The sequence below is a fragment of the Rhamphochromis longiceps genome, linkage group LG2 (assembly GCF_057381845.1).
Source record: "Rhamphochromis longiceps isolate RC_006_pf linkage group LG2, R_longiceps_female_GT1.1, whole genome shotgun sequence".
Taxonomy (NCBI): Eukaryota; Metazoa; Chordata; class Actinopteri; order Cichliformes; family Cichlidae; genus Rhamphochromis; species Rhamphochromis longiceps.
Genome location: NC_140558.1, coordinates 20,661,678 through 20,679,846, shown reverse-complemented (window position 1 = coordinate 20,679,846; position 18,169 = coordinate 20,661,678). Strand labels below are relative to the sequence as shown.

The following is an 18,169-nucleotide window of genomic DNA, read 5'->3' as shown; positions in this document are numbered from 1 at the left end:
TACATGCATTTGAATGGGAAACTCGCCTGAAACAAAGTATAGGTTTTCATTATGTGAATAATTTTAAAATCTTAGCTCAAACGGCTGCAAAACCTGTTTGCCCAGCACGGGGATATTGAGTTCTATAAGATAAAGCCATAAACATGTTTGTCTGAGTCTTCTATCAAAAGTTACAGCGATTTATATGAAGTTGTTCAAAAACGCTTTATTTCGCCAAGACAATGCGTTTCTCACTGTTACATGCATTTGAATGGGAAACTCGCCTGAAACAAAGTATAGGTTTTCATTATGTGAATAATTTTAAAATCTTAGCTCAAACGGCTGCAAAACCTGTTTGCCCAGCACGGGGATATTGAGTTCTATAAGATAAAGCCATAAACATGTTTGTCTGAGTCTTCTATCAAAAGTTACAGCGATTTATATGAAGTGGTTGAAAAACGCTTTATTTCGCCAAGACAATGCGTTTCTCACTGTTACATGCATTTGAATGGGAAACTCGCCTGAAACAAAGTATAGGTTTTCATTATGTGAATAATTTTAAAATCTTAGCTCAAACGGCTGCAAAACCTGTTTGCCCAGCACGGGGATATTGAGTTCTATAAGATAAAGCCATAAACATGTTTGTCTGAGTCTTCTATCAAAAGTTACAGCGATTTATATGAAGTTGTTCAAAAACGCTTTATTTCGCCAAGACAATGCGTTTCTCACTGTTACATGCATTTGAATGGGAAACTCGCCTGAAACAAAGTATAGGTTTTCATTATGTGAATAATTTTAAAATCTTAGCTCAAACGGCTGCAAAACCTGTTTGCCCAGCACGGGGATATTGAGTTCTATAAGATAAAGCCATAAACATGTTTGTCTGAGTCTTCTATCAAAAGTTACAGCGATTTATATGAAGTTGTTCAAAAACGCTTTATTTCGCCAAGACAATGCGTTTCTCACTGTTACATGCATTTGAATGGGAAACTCGCCTGAAACAAAGTATAGGTTTTCATTATGTGAATAATTTTAAAATCTTAGCTCAAACGGCTGCAAAACCTGTTTGCCCAGCACGGGGATATTGAGTTCTATAAGATAAAGCCATAAACATGTTTGTCTGAGTCTTCTATCAAAAGTTACAGCGATTTATATGAAGTTGTTCAAAAAGGCTTTATTTCGCCAAGACAATGCGTTTCTCACTGTTACATGCATTTGAATGGGAAACTCGCCTGAAACAAAGTATAGGTTTTCATTATGTGAATAATTTTAAAATCTTAGCTCAAACGGCTGCAAAACCTGTTTGCCCAGCACGGGGATATTGAGTTCTATAAGATAAAGCCATAAACATGTTTGTCTGAGTCTTCTATCAAAAGTTACAGCGATTTATATGAAGTTGTTCAAAAAGGCTTTATTTCGCCAAGACAATGCGTTTCTCACTGTTACATGCATTTGAATGGGAAACTCGCCTGAAACAAAGTATAGGTTTTCATTATGTGAATAATTTTAAAATCTTAGCTCAAACGGCTGCAAAACCTGTTTGCCCAGCACGGGGATATTGAGTTCTATAAGATAAAGCCATAAACATGTTTGTCTGAGTCTTCTATCAAAAGTTACAGCGATTTATATGAAGTGGTTGAAAAACGCTTTATTTCGCCAAGACAGTGTGTTTCTCACTGTTACATGCATTTGAATGGGAAACTCACCCGAGACAAAGTATAGGTTTTCATTATGTGAATAATTTTAAAATCTTAGCTCAAACGGCTGCAAAACCTGTTTGCCCAGCACGGGGATATTGAGTTCTATAAGATAAAGCCATAAACATGTTTGTCTGAGTCTTCTATCAAAAGTTACAGCGATTTATATGAAGTGGTTGAAAAACGCTTTATTTCGCCAAGACAATGCGTTTCTCACTGTTACATGCATTTGAATGGGAAACTCGCCTGAAACAAAGTATAGGTTTTCATTATGTGAATAATTTTAAAATCTTAGCTCAAACGGCTGCAAAACCTGTTTGCCCAGCACGGGGATATTGAGTTCTATAAGATAAAGCCATAAACATGTTTGTCTGAGTCTTCTATCAAAAGTTACAGCGATTTATATGAAGTGGTTGAAAAACGCTTTATTTCGCCAAGACAGTGTGTTTCTCACTGTTACATGCATTTGAATGGGAAACTCACCCGAGACAAAGTATAGGTTTTCATTATGTGAATAATTTTAAAATCTTAGCTCAAACGGCTGCAAAACCTGTTTGCCCAGCACGGGGATATTGAGTTCTATAAGATAAAGCCATAAACATGTTTGTCTGAGTCTTCTATCAAAAGTTACAGCGATTTATATGAAGTTGTTCAAAAACGCTTTATTTCGCCAAGACAATGCGTTTCTCACTGTTACATGCATTTGAATGGGAAACTCGCCTGAAACAAAGTATAGGTTTTCATTATGTGAATAATTTTAAAATCTTAGCTCAAACGGCTGCAAAACCTGTTTGCCCAGCACGGGGATATTGAGTTCTATAAGATAAAGCCATAAACATGTTTGTCTGAGTCTTCTATCAAAAGTTACAGCGATTTATATGAAGTGGTTGAAAAACGCTTTATTTCGCCAAGACAGTGTGTTTCTCACTGTTACATGCATTTGAATGGGAAACTCACCCGAGACAAAGTATAGGTTTTCATTATGTGAATAATTTTAAAATCTTAGCTCAAACGGCTGCAAAACCTGTTTGCCCAGCACGGGGATATTGAGTTCTATAAGATAAAGCCATAAACATGTTTGTCTGAGTCTTCTATCAAAAGTTACAGCGATTTATATGAAGTGGTTGAAAAACGCTTTATTTCGCCAAGACAGTGTGTTTCTCACTGTTACATGCATTTGAATGGGAAACTCACCCGAGACAAAGTATAGGTTTTCATTATGTGAATAATTTTAAAATCTTAGCTCAAACGGCTGCAAAACCTGTTTGCCCAGCACGGGGATATTGAGTTCTATAAGATAAAGCCATAAACATGTTTGTCTGAGTCTTCTATCAAAAGTTACAGCGATTTATATGAAGTGGTTGAAAAACGCTTTATTTCGCCAAGACAATGCGTTTCTCACTGTTACATGCATTTGAATGGGAAACTCGCCTGAAACAAAGTATAGGTTTTCATTATGTGAATAATTTTAAAATCTTAGCTCAAACGGCTGCAAAACCTGTTTGCCCAGCACGGGGATATTGAGTTCTATAAGATAAAGCCATAAACATGTTTGTCTGAGTCTTCTATCAAAAGTTACAGCGATTTATATGAAGTGGTTGAAAAACGCTTTATTTCGCCAAGACAGTGTGTTTCTCACTGTTACATGCATTTGAATGGGAAACTCACCCGAGACAAAGTATAGGTTTTCATTATGTGAATAATTTTAAAATCTTAGCTCAAACGGCTGCAAAACCTGTTTGCCCAGCACGGGGATATTGAGTTCTATAAGATAAAGCCATGAACATGTTTGTCTGAGTCTTCTATCAAAAGTTACAGCGATTTATATGAAGTTGTTCAAAAACGCTTTATTTCGCCAAGACAATGCGTTTCTCACTGTTACATGCATTTGAATGGGAAACTCGCCTGAAACAAAGTATAGGTTTTCATTATGTGAATAATTTTAAAATCTTAGCTCAAACGGCTGCAAAACCTGTTTGCCCAGCACGGGGATATTGAGTTCTATAAGATAAAGCCATAAACATGTTTGTCTGAGTCTTCTATCAAAAGTTACAGCGATTTATATGAAGTTGTTCAAAAACGCTTTATTTCGCCAAGACAATGCGTTTCTCACTGTTACATGCATTTGAATGGGAAACTCGCCTGAAACAAAGTATAGGTTTTCATTATGTGAATAATTTTAAAATCTTAGCTCAAACGGCTGCAAAACCTGTTTGCCCAGCACGGGGATATTGAGTTCTATAAGATAAAGCCATAAACATGTTTGTCTGAGTCTTCTATCAAAAGTTACAGCGATTTATATGAAGTGGTTGAAAAACGCTTTATTTCGCCAAGACAGTGTGTTTCTCACTGTTACATGCATTTGAATGGGAAACTCACCCGAGACAAAGTATAGGTTTTCATTATGTGAATAATTTTAAAATCTTAGCTCAAACGGCTGCAAAACCTGTTTGCCCAGCACGGGGATATTGAGTTCTATAAGATAAAGCCATAAACATGTTTGTCTGAGTCTTCTATCAAAAGTTACAGCGATTTATATGAAGTTGTTCAAAAAGGCTTTATTTCGCCAAGACAATGCGTTTCTCACTGTTACATGCATTTGAATGGGAAACTCGCCTGAAACAAAGTATAGGTTTTCATTATGTGAATAATTTTAAAATCTTAGCTCAAACGGCTGCAAAACCTGTTTGCCCAGCACGGGGATATTGAGTTCTATAAGATAAAGCCATAAACATGTTTGTCTGAGTCTTCTATCAAAAGTTACAGCGATTTATATGAAGTGGTTGAAAAACGCTTTATTTCGCCAAGACAGTGTGTTTCTCACTGTTACATGCATTTGAATGGGAAACTCACCCGAGACAAAGTATAGGTTTTCATTATGTGAATAATTTTAAAATCTTAGCTCAAACGGCTGCAAAACCTGTTTGCCCAGCACGGGGATATTGAGTTCTATAAGATAAAGCCATAAACATGTTTGTCTGAGTCTTCTATCAAAAGTTACAGCGATTTATATGAAGTTGTACGAAAACGCTTTATTTCGCCAAGACAATGCGTTTCTCACTGTTACATGCATTTGAATGGGAAACTCGCCTGAAACAAAGTATAGGTTTTCATTATGTGAATAATTTTAAAATCTTAGCTCAAACGGCTGCAAAACCTGTTTGCCCAGCACGGGGATATTGAGTTCTATAAGATAAAGCCATAAACATGTTTGTCTGAGTCTTCTATCAAAAGTTACAGCGATTTATATGAAGTGGTTGAAAAACGCTTTATTTCGCCAAGACAGTGTGTTTCTCACTGTTACACGCATTTGAATGGGAAACTCGCCTGAGACAAAGTATAGGTTTTCATTATGTGAATAATTTTAAAATCTTAGCTCAAACGGCTGCAAAACCTGTTTGCCCAGCACGGGGATATTGAGTTCTATAAGATAAAGCCATAAACATGTTTGTCTGAGTCTTCTATCAAAAGTTACAGCGATTTATATGAAGTTGTTCAAAAACGCTTTATTTCGCCAAGACAATGCGTTTCTCACTGTTACATGCATTTGAATGGGAAACTCGCCTGAAACAAAGTATAGGTTTTCATTATGTGAATAATTTTAAAATCTTAGCTCAAACGGCTGCAAAACCTGTTTGCCCAGCACGGGGATATTGAGTTCTATAAGATAAAGCCATAAACATGTTTGTCTGAGTCTTCTATCAAAAGTTACAGCGATTTATATGAAGTGGTTGAAAAACGCTTTATTTCGCCAAGACAATGCGTTTCTCACTGTTACATGCATTTGAATGGGAAACTCGCCTGAAACAAAGTATAGGTTTTCATTATGTGAATAATTTTAAAATCTTAGCTCAAACGGCTGCAAAACCTGTTTGCCCAGCACGGGGATATTGAGTTCTATAAGATAAAGCCATAAACATGTTTGTCTGAGTCTTCTATCAAAAGTTACAGCGATTTATATGAAGTTGTTCAAAAACGCTTTATTTCGCCAAGACAGTGTGTTTCTCACTGTTACATGCATTTGAATGGGAAACTCACCCGAGACAAAGTATAGGTTTTCATTATGTGAATAATTTTAAAATCTTAGCTCAAACGGCTGCAAAACCTGTTTGCCCAGCACGGGGATATTGAGTTCTATAAGATAAAGCCATAAACATGTTTGTCTGAGTCTTCTATCAAAAGTTACAGCGATTTATATGAAGTTGTTCAAAAACGCTTTATTTCGCCAAGACAATGCGTTTCTCACTGTTACATGCATTTGAATGGGAAACTCGCCTGAAACAAAGTATAGGTTTTCATTATGTGAATAATTTTAAAATCTTAGCTCAAACGGCTGCAAAACCTGTTTGCCCAGCACGGGGATATTGAGTTCTATAAGATAAAGCCATGAACATGTTTGTCTGAGTCTTCTATCAAAAGTTACAGTGATTTATATGAAGTTGTTCAAAAACGCTTTATTTCGCAAAGACAATGCGTTTCTCACTGTTACATGCATTTGAATGGGAAACTCGCCTGAAACAAAGTATAGGTTTTCATTATGTGAATAATTTTAAAATCTTAGCTCAAACGGCTGCAAAACCTGTTTGCCCAGCACGGGGATATTGAGTTCTATAAGATAAAGCCATAAACATGTTTGTCTGAGTCTTCTATCAAAAGTTACAGAGATTTATATGAAGTGGTTGAAAAACGCTTTATTTCGCCAAGACAGTGTGTTTCTCACTGTTACACGCATTTGAATGGGAAACTCACCCGAGACAAAGTATAGGTTTTCATTATGTGAATAATTTTAAAATCTTAGCTCAAACGGCTGCAAAACCTGTTTGCCCAGCACGGGGATATTGAGTTCTATAAGATAAAGCCATAAACATGTTTGTCTGAGTCTTCTATCAAAAGTTACAGCGATTTATATGAAGTGGTTGAAAAACGCTTTATTTCGCCAAGACAATGCGTTTCTCACTGTTACATGCATTTGAATGGGAAACTCGCCTGAAACAAAGTATAGGTTTTCATTATGTGAATAATTTTAAAATCTTAGCTCAAACGGCTGCAAAACCTGTTTGCCCAGCACGGGGATATTGAGTTCTATAAGATAAAGCCATAAACATGTTTGTCTGAGTCTTCTATCAAAAGTTACAGCGATTTATATGAAGTTGTTCAAAAAGGCTTTATTTCGCCAAGACAATGCGTTTCTCACTGTTACATGCATTTGAATGGGAAACTCGCCTGAAACAAAGTATAGGTTTTCATTATGTGAATAATTTTAAAATCTTAGCTCAAACGGCTGCAAAACCTGTTTGCCCAGCACGGGGATATTGAGTTCTATAAGATAAAGCCATAAACATGTTTGTCTGAGTCTTCTATCAAAAGTTACAGCGATTTATATGAAGTTGTTCAAAAAGGCTTTATTTCGCCAAGACAATGCGTTTCTCACTGTTACATGCATTTGAATGGGAAACTCGCCTGAAACAAAGTATAGGTTTTCATTATGTGAATAATTTTAAAATCTTAGCTCAAACGGCTGCAAAACCTGTTTGCCCAGCACGGGGATATTGAGTTCTATAAGATAAAGCCATAAACATGTTTGTCTGAGTCTTCTATCAAAAGTTACAGCGATTTATATGAAGTGGTTGAAAAACGCTTTATTTCGCCAAGACAGTGTGTTTCTCACTGTTACATGCATTTGAATGGGAAACTCACCCGAGACAAAGTATAGGTTTTCATTATGTGAATAATTTTAAAATCTTAGCTCAAACGGCTGCAAAACCTGTTTGCCCAGCACGGGGATATTGAGTTCTATAAGATAAAGCCATAAACATGTTTGTCTGAGTCTTCTATCAAAAGTTACAGCGATTTATATGAAGTGGTTCAAAAACGCTTTATTTCGCCAAGACAGTGTGTTTCTCACTGTTACATGCATTTGAATGGGAAACTCGCCTGAAACAAAGTATAGGTTTTCATTATGTGAATAATTTTAAAATCTTAGCTCAAACGGCTGCAAAACCTGTTTGCCCAGCACGGGGATATTGAGTTCTATAAGATAAAGCCATAAACATGTTTGTCTGAGTCTTCTATCAAAAGTTACAGCGATTTATATGAAGTTGTTCAAAAACGCTTTATTTCGCCAAGACAATGCGTTTCTCACTGTTACATGCATTTGAATGGGAAACTCGCCTGAAACAAAGTATAGGTTTTCATTATGTGAATAATTTTAAAATCTTAGCTCAAACGGCTGCAAAACCTGTTTGCCCAGCACGGGGATATTGAGTTCTATAAGATAAAGCCATAAACATGTTTGTCTGAGTCTTCTATCAAAAGTTACAGCGATTTATATGAAGTGGTTGAAAAACGCTTTATTTCGCCAAGACAGTGTGTTTCTCACTGTTACATGCATTTGAATGGGAAACTCACCCGAGACAAAGTATAGGTTTTCATTATGTGAATAATTTTAAAATCTTAGCTCAAACGGCTGCAAAACCTGTTTGCCCAGCACGGGGATATTGAGTTCTATAAGATAAAGCCATAAACATGTTTGTCTGAGTCTTCTATCAAAAGTTACAGCGATTTATATGAAGTGGTTGAAAAACGCTTTATTTCGCCAAGACAATGCGTTTCTCACTGTTACATGCATTTGAATGGGAAACTCGCCTGAAACAAAGTATAGGTTTTCATTATGTGAATAATTTTAAAATCTTAGCTCAAACGGCTGCAAAACCTGTTTGCCCAGCACGGGGATATTGAGTTCTATAAGATAAAGCCATAAACATGTTTGTCTGAGTCTTCTATCAAAAGTTACAGCGATTTATATGAAGTGGTTGAAAAACGCTTTATTTCGCCAAGACAGTGTGTTTCTCACTGTTACATGCATTTGAATGGGAAACTCACCCGAGACAAAGTATAGGTTTTCATTATGTGAATAATTTTAAAATCTTAGCTCAAACGGCTGCAAAACCTGTTTGCCCAGCACGGGGATATTGAGTTCTATAAGATAAAGCCATGAACATGTTTGTCTGAGTCTTCTATCAAAAGTTACAGCGATTTATATGAAGTTGTTCAAAAACGCTTTATTTCGCCAAGACAATGCGTTTCTCACTGTTACATGCATTTGAATGGGAAACTCGCCTGAAACAAAGTATAGGTTTTCATTATGTGAATAATTTTAAAATCTTAGCTCAAACGGCTGCAAAACCTGTTTGCCCAGCACGGGGATATTGAGTTCTATAAGATAAAGCCATAAACATGTTTGTCTGAGTCTTCTATCAAAAGTTACAGCGATTTATATGAAGTTGTTCAAAAAGGCTTTATTTCGCCAAGACAATGCGTTTCTCACTGTTACATGCATTTGAATGGGAAACTCGCCTGAAACAAAGTATAGGTTTTCATTATGTGAATAATTTTAAAATCTTAGCTCAAACGGCTGCAAAACCTGTTTGCCCAGCACGGGGATATTGAGTTCTATAAGATAAAGCCATAAACATGTTTGTCTGAGTCTTCTATCAAAAGTTAGAGCGATTTATATGAAGTTGTACAAAAACGCTTTATTTCGCCAAGACAGTGTGTTTCTCACTGTTACATGCATTTGAATGGGAAACTCGCCTGAGACAAAGTATAGGTTTTCATTATGTGAATAATTTTAAAATCTTAGCTCAAACGGCTGCAAAACCTGTTTGCCCAGCACGGGGATATTGAGTTCTATAAGATAAAGCCATAAACATGTTTGTCTGAGTCTTCTATCAAAAGTTACAGCGATTTATATGAAGTGGTTGAAAAACGCTTTATTTCGCCAAGACAATGCGTTTCTCACTGTTACATGCATTTGAATGGGAAACTCGCCTGAAACAAAGTATAGGTTTTCATTATGTGAATAATTTTAAAATCTTAGCTCAAACGGCTGCAAAACCTGTTCTGTTTGCCCAGCACGGGGATATTGAGTTCTATAAGATAAAGCCATAAACATGTTTGTCTGAGTCTTCTATCAAAAGTTACAGCGATTTATATGAAGTTGTACAAAAACGCTTTATTTCGCCAAGACAGTGTGTTTCTCACTGTTACATGCATTTGAATGGGAAACTCGCCTGAGACAAAGTATAGGTTTTCATTATGTGAATAATTTTAAAATCTTAGCTCAAACGGCTGCAAAACCTGTTTGCCCAGCACGGGGATATTGAGTTCTATAAGATAAAGCCATAAACATGTTTGTCTGAGTCTTCTATCAAAAGTTACAGCGATTTATATGAAGTTGTTCAAAAAGGCTTTATTTCGCCAAGACAATGCGTTTCTCACTGTTACATGCATTTGAATGGGAAACTCGCCTGAAACAAAGTATAGGTTTTCATTATGTGAATAATTTTAAAATCTTAGCTCAAACGGCTGCAAAACCTGTTTGCCCAGCACGGGGATATTGAGTTCTATAAGATAAAGCCATAAACATGTTTGTCTGAGTCTTCTATCAAAAGTTACAGCGATTTATATGAAGTGGTTGAAAAACGCTTTATTTCGCCAAGACAGTGTGTTTCTCACTGTTACATGCATTTGAATGGGAAACTCACCCGAGACAAAGTATAGGTTTTCATTATGTGAATAATTTTAAAATCTTAGCTCAAACGGCTGCAAAACCTGTTTGCCCAGCACGGGGATATTGAGTTCTATAAGATAAAGCCATAAACATGTTTGTCTGAGTCTTCTATCAAAAGTTACAGCGATTTATATGAAGTGGTTGAAAAACGCTTTATTTCGCCAAGACAATGCGTTTCTCACTGTTACATGCATTTGAATGGGAAACTCGCCTGAAACAAAGTATAGGTTTTCATTATGTGAATAATTTTAAAATCTTAGCTCAAACGGCTGCAAAACCTGTTTGCCCAGCACGGGGATATTGAGTTCTATAAGATAAAGCCATAAACATGTTTGTCTGAGTCTTCTATCAAAAGTTACAGCGATTTATATGAAGTTGTTCAAAAACGCTTTATTTCGCCAAGACAATGCGTTTCTCACTGTTACATGCATTTGAATGGGAAACTCGCCTGAAACAAAGTATAGGTTTTCATTATGTGAATAATTTTAAAATCTTAGCTCAAACGGCTGCAAAACCTGTTTGCCCAGCACGGGGATATTGAGTTCTATAAGATAAAGCCATAAACATGTTTGTCTGAGTCTTCTATCAAAAGTTACAGCGATTTATATGAAGTTGTTCAAAAAGGCTTTATTTCGCCAAGACAATGCGTTTCTCACTGTTACATGCATTTGAATGGGAAACTCGCCTGAAACAAAGTATAGGTTTTCATTATGTGAATAATTTTAAAATCTTAGCTCAAACGGCTGCAAAACCTGTTTGCCCAGCACGGGGATATTGAGTTCTATAAGATAAAGCCATAAACATGTTTGTCTGAGTCTTCTATCAAAAGTTACAGCGATTTATATGAAGTTGTTCAAAAAGGCTTTATTTCGCCAAGACAATGCGTTTCTCACTGTTACATGCATTTGAATGGGAAACTCGCCTGAAACAAAGTATAGGTTTTCATTATGTGAATAATTTTAAAATCTTAGCTCAAACGGCTGCAAAACCTGTTTGCCCAGCACGGGGATATTGAGTTCTATAAGATAAAGCCATAAACATGTTTGTCTGAGTCTTCTATCAAAAGTTACAGCGATTTATATGAAGTTGTTCAAAAAGGCTTTATTTCGCCAAGACAATGCGTTTCTCACTGTTACATGCATTTGAATGGGAAACTCGCCTGAAACAAAGTATAGGTTTTCATTATGTGAATAATTTTAAAATCTTAGCTCAAACGGCTGCAAAACCTGTTTGCCCAGCACGGGGATATTGAGTTCTATAAGATAAAGCCATAAACATGTTTGTCTGAGTCTTCTATCAAAAGTTACAGCGATTTATATGAAGTGGTTGAAAAACGCTTTATTTCGCCAAGACAATGCGTTTCTCACTGTTACATGCATTTGAATGGGAAACTCGCCTGAAACAAAGTATAGGTTTTCATTATGTGAATAATTTTAAAATCTTAGCTCAAACGGCTGCAAAACCTGTTTGCCCAGCACGGGGATATTGAGTTCTATAAGATAAAGCCATAAACATGTTTGTCTGAGTCTTCTATCAAAAGTTACAGCGATTTATATGAAGTTGTTCAAAAACGCTTTATTTCGCCAAGACAGTGTGTTTCTCACTGTTACATGCATTTGAATGGGAAACTCGCCTGAAACAAAGTATAGGTTTTCATTATGTGAATAATTTTAAAATCTTAGCTCAAACGGCTGCAAAACCTGTTTGCCCAGCACGGGGATATTGAGTTCTATAAGATAAAGCCATAAACATGTTTGTCTGAGTCTTCTATCAAAAGTTACAGAGATTTATATGAAGTGGTTGAAAAACGCTTTATTTCGCCAAGACAGTGTGTTTCTCACTGTTACACGCATTTGAATGGGAAACTCACCCGAGACAAAGTATAGGTTTTCATTATGTGAATAATTTTAAAATCTTAGCTCAAACGGCTGCAAAACCTGTTTGCCCAGCACGGGGATATTGAGTTCTATAAGATAAAGCCATAAACATGTTTGTCTGAGTCTTCTATCAAAAGTTACAGCGATTTATATGAAGTTGTTCAAAAACGCTTTATTTCGCCAAGACAATGCGTTTCTCACTGTTACATGCATTTGAATGGGAAACTCGCCTGAAACAAAGTATAGGTTTTCATTATGTGAATAATTTTAAAATCTTAGCTCAAACGGCTGCAAAACCTGTTTGCCCAGCACGGGGATATTGAGTTCTATAAGATAAAGCCATAAACATGTTTGTCTGAGTCTTCTATCAAAAGTTACAGCGATTTATATGAAGTGGTTGAAAAACGCTTTATTTCGCCAAGACAATGCGTTTCTCACTGTTACATGCATTTGAATGGGAAACTCGCCTGAAACAAAGTATAGGTTTTCATTATGTGAATAATTTTAAAATCTTAGCTCAAACGGCTGCAAAACCTGTTTGCCCAGCACGGGGATATTGAGTTCTATAAGATAAAGCCATAAACATGTTTGTCTGAGTCTTCTATCAAAAGTTACAGCGATTTATATGAAGTTGTTCAAAAACGCTTTATTTCGCCAAGACAATGCGTTTCTCACTGTTACATGCATTTGAATGGGAAACTCGCCTGAAACAAAGTATAGGTTTTCATTATGTGAATAATTTTAAAATCTTAGCTCAAACGGCTGCAAAACCTGTTCTGTTTGCCCAGCACGGGGATATTGAGTTCTATAAGATAAAGCCATAAACATGTTTGTCTGAGTCTTCTATCAAAAGTTACAGCGATTTATATGAAGTTGTACAAAAACGCTTTATTTCGCCAAGACAGTGTGTTTCTCACTGTTACATGCATTTGAATGGGAAACTCGCCTGAGACAAAGTATAGGTTTTCATTATGTGAATAATTTTAAAATCTTAGCTCAAACGGCTGCAAAACCTGTTTGCCCAGCACGGGGATATTGAGTTCTATAAGATAAAGCCATAAACATGTTTGTCTGAGTCTTCTATCAAAAGTTACAGCGATTTATATGAAGTTGTACAAAAACGCTTTATTTCGCCAAGACAGTGTGTTTCTCACTGTTACATGCATTTGAATGCACTGAAAAAAATATGTTGTTGGATTTACTTAATTCAATGGTGGACATTTGTTGCACACAGATGTTTTGCTTTGGCAGCAACTTAAACAATTGAGTTAAATTAACACAATTTATTCATGTTCAATAAACTTGTGCAATTTGTGTTGATAAAATGTGACTTAAACATGTTTTGATGAAGTAATTTGAGCTCTTGGAATATTTTAATCCTTCACAATTTTCTCACGTTATCCCAACACGATTCAATAACTTTTACCCAATACTACTTGGTCACTTAAATACTACATGTTATCTTCAAATTACATTTTGCTATTATATTCTAGTATCAAATACACAATTTTCAAATGGAGGCCTTATAACAGATTGTATTGTTCTCTTCCAAGATGGTTGCTGGCATCCACCAGTAACCTTTCAAAACAAAATGTCTAATTTCACTGCATTGACAGTAGGTAAAGAATTAAACTGACATTACTCCTCTACTGAATCTATATAAATCAACAGTTAAATAATGTCAGTTCTTCCGTGTTCTCTGGAATCAATCACAGCAAAGAAATTGGACTGTTTCTTTTGAAAAATGTTGGGAAAGAACAATACAAAACATTCTATTTAAGGCCTCTAACGTCAAGATTCAGTTAAACAACAATTATGACTAAACAATTTGAGGTAATGTTAGTTTCCATTAACATTAAATTAGGTTACTGAATTGGCAAACACCTTCCTATTAACACTACCCATTTTACCCCAATAACTAAAGAAATTAGCACTTGCAGGTCAAAACCTTTATTCAAGAGACGCAAAAATAACATTGATACAGTGACTGTCAAAAATTACAGCACTGATCATACTGTGACATCTTGGTTCAAAACAGCACACTTAGAAATATTCAACGTTCTTTACTTCAACTGAATGAAACTGAAAATACCATTTCACACGACCCATATGGGATATTTAGACTGTATAACTGTTCACGCTACATCTCTTCACTAGTAAAAGAAAGAAAAAATACAAAGAGAAATTTAAAAATGCTGCCAAACAGACAAACAGAACTTGTACAGAGCAAAAGGAAAAACAAACAACAACAAAAAACGGCTCGTCCTCATGGCAGTTGCAGAGTATATAAAAATGAACCCTGCGATCCGTTCCTGGAATTGAGCTTCAAAAATGCAGCAGAACAAGTGTGAGATTTAAATGTCCTCTCACCTAGAGCTGGTCACCTCACATGCATAACAGTGAGCTTCGTTGCAGGAGCAGTTTTGTCTTAGTTGTGAGCTTTTCTTGAGAGCTGAGTTGCATCCAACTCCATTACCACCCATTGAATCACCTCAAAAGTGTAGCAGAGTTGTGATGGGTAACTCATGTTGAAGGAATAAAAAAGGTCCAAACAGCATGGCTACTGCAAAGGTCACGTTATCCAGATCTTGAAGAACATCAGAAAAGTCATTGCCTGCCGCATCCTCTGGAGACAGATGTTCATTGTGGTTTTCTCAATCTGTGCAGTGGCCTCAGTCAAGTCCTGGTTAAACACAAAACATTTCTTTAAGATTCCTTTTTAAACTCATCTCTTTTGAATCTACCAGTTCTAATGTTAGAGTAATTTAAACCAATGCAAGCAACATAGTAAATAGCTATAGCCAAAGAGTGGCCTGCCATGCTGCCATTCATGGTCTAACAGAGTTTCTAAGAGAGGGTGAAAAACATAATAATTTCAAATGCTTTACATTAGTTTTTGTTAGAAAGACACCGGCCCATCAGAAATCCAGGTTATGTCACTCAGAAGATGTTAGAATTTAGACTTTCAGCCCCACAATTTGGTTAGCTGTTGGTCATTTTTTCAAACAAAAGCTAATATAAATATTGGTGGGATTTTCCTTTGTTCATTAGAATGACAAATTTAAAGTTTTTTCACACTGATGTGACCCCTAATACAGGGGTGGGGATGGGGCCTCAAGGGCCGGCGGCCGAGTTCACTACCAGGCCTCATGTGAACTTCAAATTATTAAAGAGGACTACTGGTCCTAACCAGTCCAATGAGGATCAAGTGGATAACTAAATGCATTTTTAAATGTTGCAAAGCCACAATCTACTCATAAAACACTCACCATGAACTCCTGCACCAAGATGTTGCAATTGTCTTTCACACAGATGCGGAGCACTTTGATGAGGGACTCCGAGCATTAATGTCATCCTTGACTATTATAACAAAGAAAACAGAGATTTGTGAACTTTTCAGTAGCACAGAAGAAAATGATCCCAGACAAAAACTCTTGACTTTTTAAACCAGTCAACATGCAACACCAGCATCTACAAAGCAATATCAAAAGTTCCTGTTTGACATCAACTTTATGGATATATAGTTTCCAGAACATTTATTTTTAAAAAAAAGATAATTTTTTCTCAGTGGGCCAGTAAATGCATGACGAAAATTATGGCATCCTTTTAGTGGAATCATTACTCACAGGTAATAGTTGACTGTTTCAATGGATGTAGCATAAAAATCTTTTACTGACCTAATGCAATACATATACACTTTGTAGTTAAAGAATTTTAAAGTTCTTACTGTCATTATGGCAGCTACATCCTTTAGCTTTGTGCCCTGTTCCCCCGATCACTTTGCAAACACTTTCAGCAGACTGTCAGAGAAAAACTCCGCTCCGTCAGAAACCTTGACTGTAAAGGCATGGTTGGGATGCACTGGAATGCTGCATTTTATCTGAAATGACATAAAATTATTTTGAAATAACAGCAGGCACTGTGCTTGGTTAATCAGTAATGTTTTGTTGAATAAAAACTGTGTTTCCAGATCTTATGGGATTAAAAAAAATCCAAAGATGTTTGTTTCTGATTTGCAACCCAACAACCCACAAGTTACAACCTCATTTCAGTTCAAGTGTGCATTAATGCGAGTCCAGTAATCACCTTTCTGGCAATACATACAGGTATAAGTTAAACCTATGGCAGATTTTGGATCTCTCAGTTGTATTAATAGGGTGAGTATGCATGTACCTAATAATTATAAAAAACCTATTATAATTAAGTTACAGAAACGAAAATAGAATATACTTTCTTACCATAACACCTTGAACCCACAATCCATCAGCTGACTCCTGGTGAAATGCAGAATAGAGGTCATCTCTCAATGTGCAGCAAAAAAAACAAAAACAAAAGGACAGCAGGTGAGGGCAGGAGGGGTAGGGATGTAAGCTAGCATAATGCCGCTGATGATATTAGCTAAAGCTGTTCAATGTCCAAAATCTCACTAACACCACGGTGCAGTAAATACACAATGTAACTGAAGAGTCAGTTGACAAATCTATTCACACAGAAAACCAAATTATGTTATGAGTGCCTCGTAATTAGGTTTAATGTGATATTACGGCTCTTGTGCCAAAGACAAATTCAAATGAAAAAGCGCCAATTCTTTGACAACAGATAAAACAGCAAATAAGCTAACGGCTCTTTTTTAGCATGTTACATGGCGACACTCTAGACGTTTAACTACATTTGGCTGAATTATGGTAAAAATGAATTCAAAAAATCAAGACATACCAAAAACGTAGAGTTGGCTGCTCGACTTGACTGAGATGGATGCCTTTTTTAAACCACGATCCAAAGCCCGCGAGATGAAATCACGCGTGGTTTCACGAGATTTAACGTTGCTATCTTATTGACTTACGTCACCTGAACATGATATGAACAATTTAATACACCCTTTCTGCATATCATGTAGTTTTTACACTATATAGTTACATTTAACTTTAAAACATGAGGCAATTGTGTTAAATGCATGCAAGATGCTTACATAAATCCAAGAGATGGCCAGTCCCTTTTTTTCAGTGTGGGAAACTCACCCGAGACAAAGTATAGGTTTTCATTATGTGAATAATTTTAAAATCTTAGCTCAAACGGCTGCAAAACCTGTTTGCCCAGCACGGGGATATTGAGTTCTATAAGATAAAGCCATAAACATGTTTGTCTGAGTCTTCTATCAAAAGTTACAGCGATTTATATGAAGTTGTTCAAAAACGCTTTATTTCGCCAAGACAATGCGTTTCTCACTGTTACATGCATTTGAATGGGAAACTCGCCTGAAACAAAGTATAGGTTTTCATTATGTGAATAATTTTAAAATCTTAGCTCAAACGGCTGCAAAACCTGTTTGCCCAGCACGGGGATATTGAGTTCTATAAGATAAAGCCATAAACATGTTTGTCTGAGTCTTCTATCAAAAGTTACAGCGATTTATATGAAGTTGTACAAAAACGCTTTATTTCGCCAAGACAGTGTGTTTCTCACTGTTACATGCATTTGAATGGGAAACTCACCCGAGACAAAGTATAGGTTTTCATTATGTGAATAATTTTAAAATCTTAGCTCAAACGGCTGCAAAACCTGTTTGCCCAGCACGGGGATATTGAGTTCTATAAGATAAAGCCATAAACATGTTTGTCTGAGTCTTCTATCAAAAGTTAAAGCGTTTTATATGAAGTTGTACGAAAACGCTTTATTTCGCCAAGACAATGCGTTTCTCACTGTTACATGCATTTGAATGGGAAACTCGCCTGAAACAAAGTATAGGTTTTCATTATGTGAATAATTTTAAAATCTTAGCTCAAACGGCTGCAAAACCTGTTTGCCCAGCACGGGGATATTGAGTTCTATAAGATAAAGCCATAAACATGTTTGTCTGAGTCTTCTATCAAAAGTTACAGCGATTTATATGAAGTTGTTCAAAAACGCTTTATTTCGCCAAGACAGTGTGTTTCTCACTGTTACATGCATTTGAATGGGAAACTCGCCTGAAACAAAGTATAGGTTTTCATTATGTGAATAATTTTAAAATCTTAGCTCAAACGGCTGCAAAACCTGTTTGCCCA

At 36.2% G+C, this 18,169-nt stretch overlaps 1 long non-coding RNA gene across 2 annotated transcripts; it reads right to left on the bottom strand.

The window, feature by feature from the left end:
• Positions 1-14,349: 14,349 nt before the first annotated feature.
• Positions 14,350-17,134, bottom strand: LOC146677145 (uncharacterized). Of its 2 annotated transcripts, XR_014913325.1 has the most exons (6): positions 17,095-17,134; positions 16,842-16,973; positions 16,364-16,427; positions 15,853-16,005; positions 15,395-15,485; positions 14,350-14,808 (listed from the first exon to the last, which is right to left on the bottom strand). It is a non-coding gene; the product is annotated as an uncharacterized LOC146677145 (long non-coding RNA). The 2 variants fall into 2 exon arrangements; XR_014913317.1 differs by lacking the exons at positions 16,842-16,973; positions 17,095-17,134 and having other exon boundaries at positions 16,364-16,625.
• Positions 17,135-18,169: the final 1,035 nt, after the last annotated feature.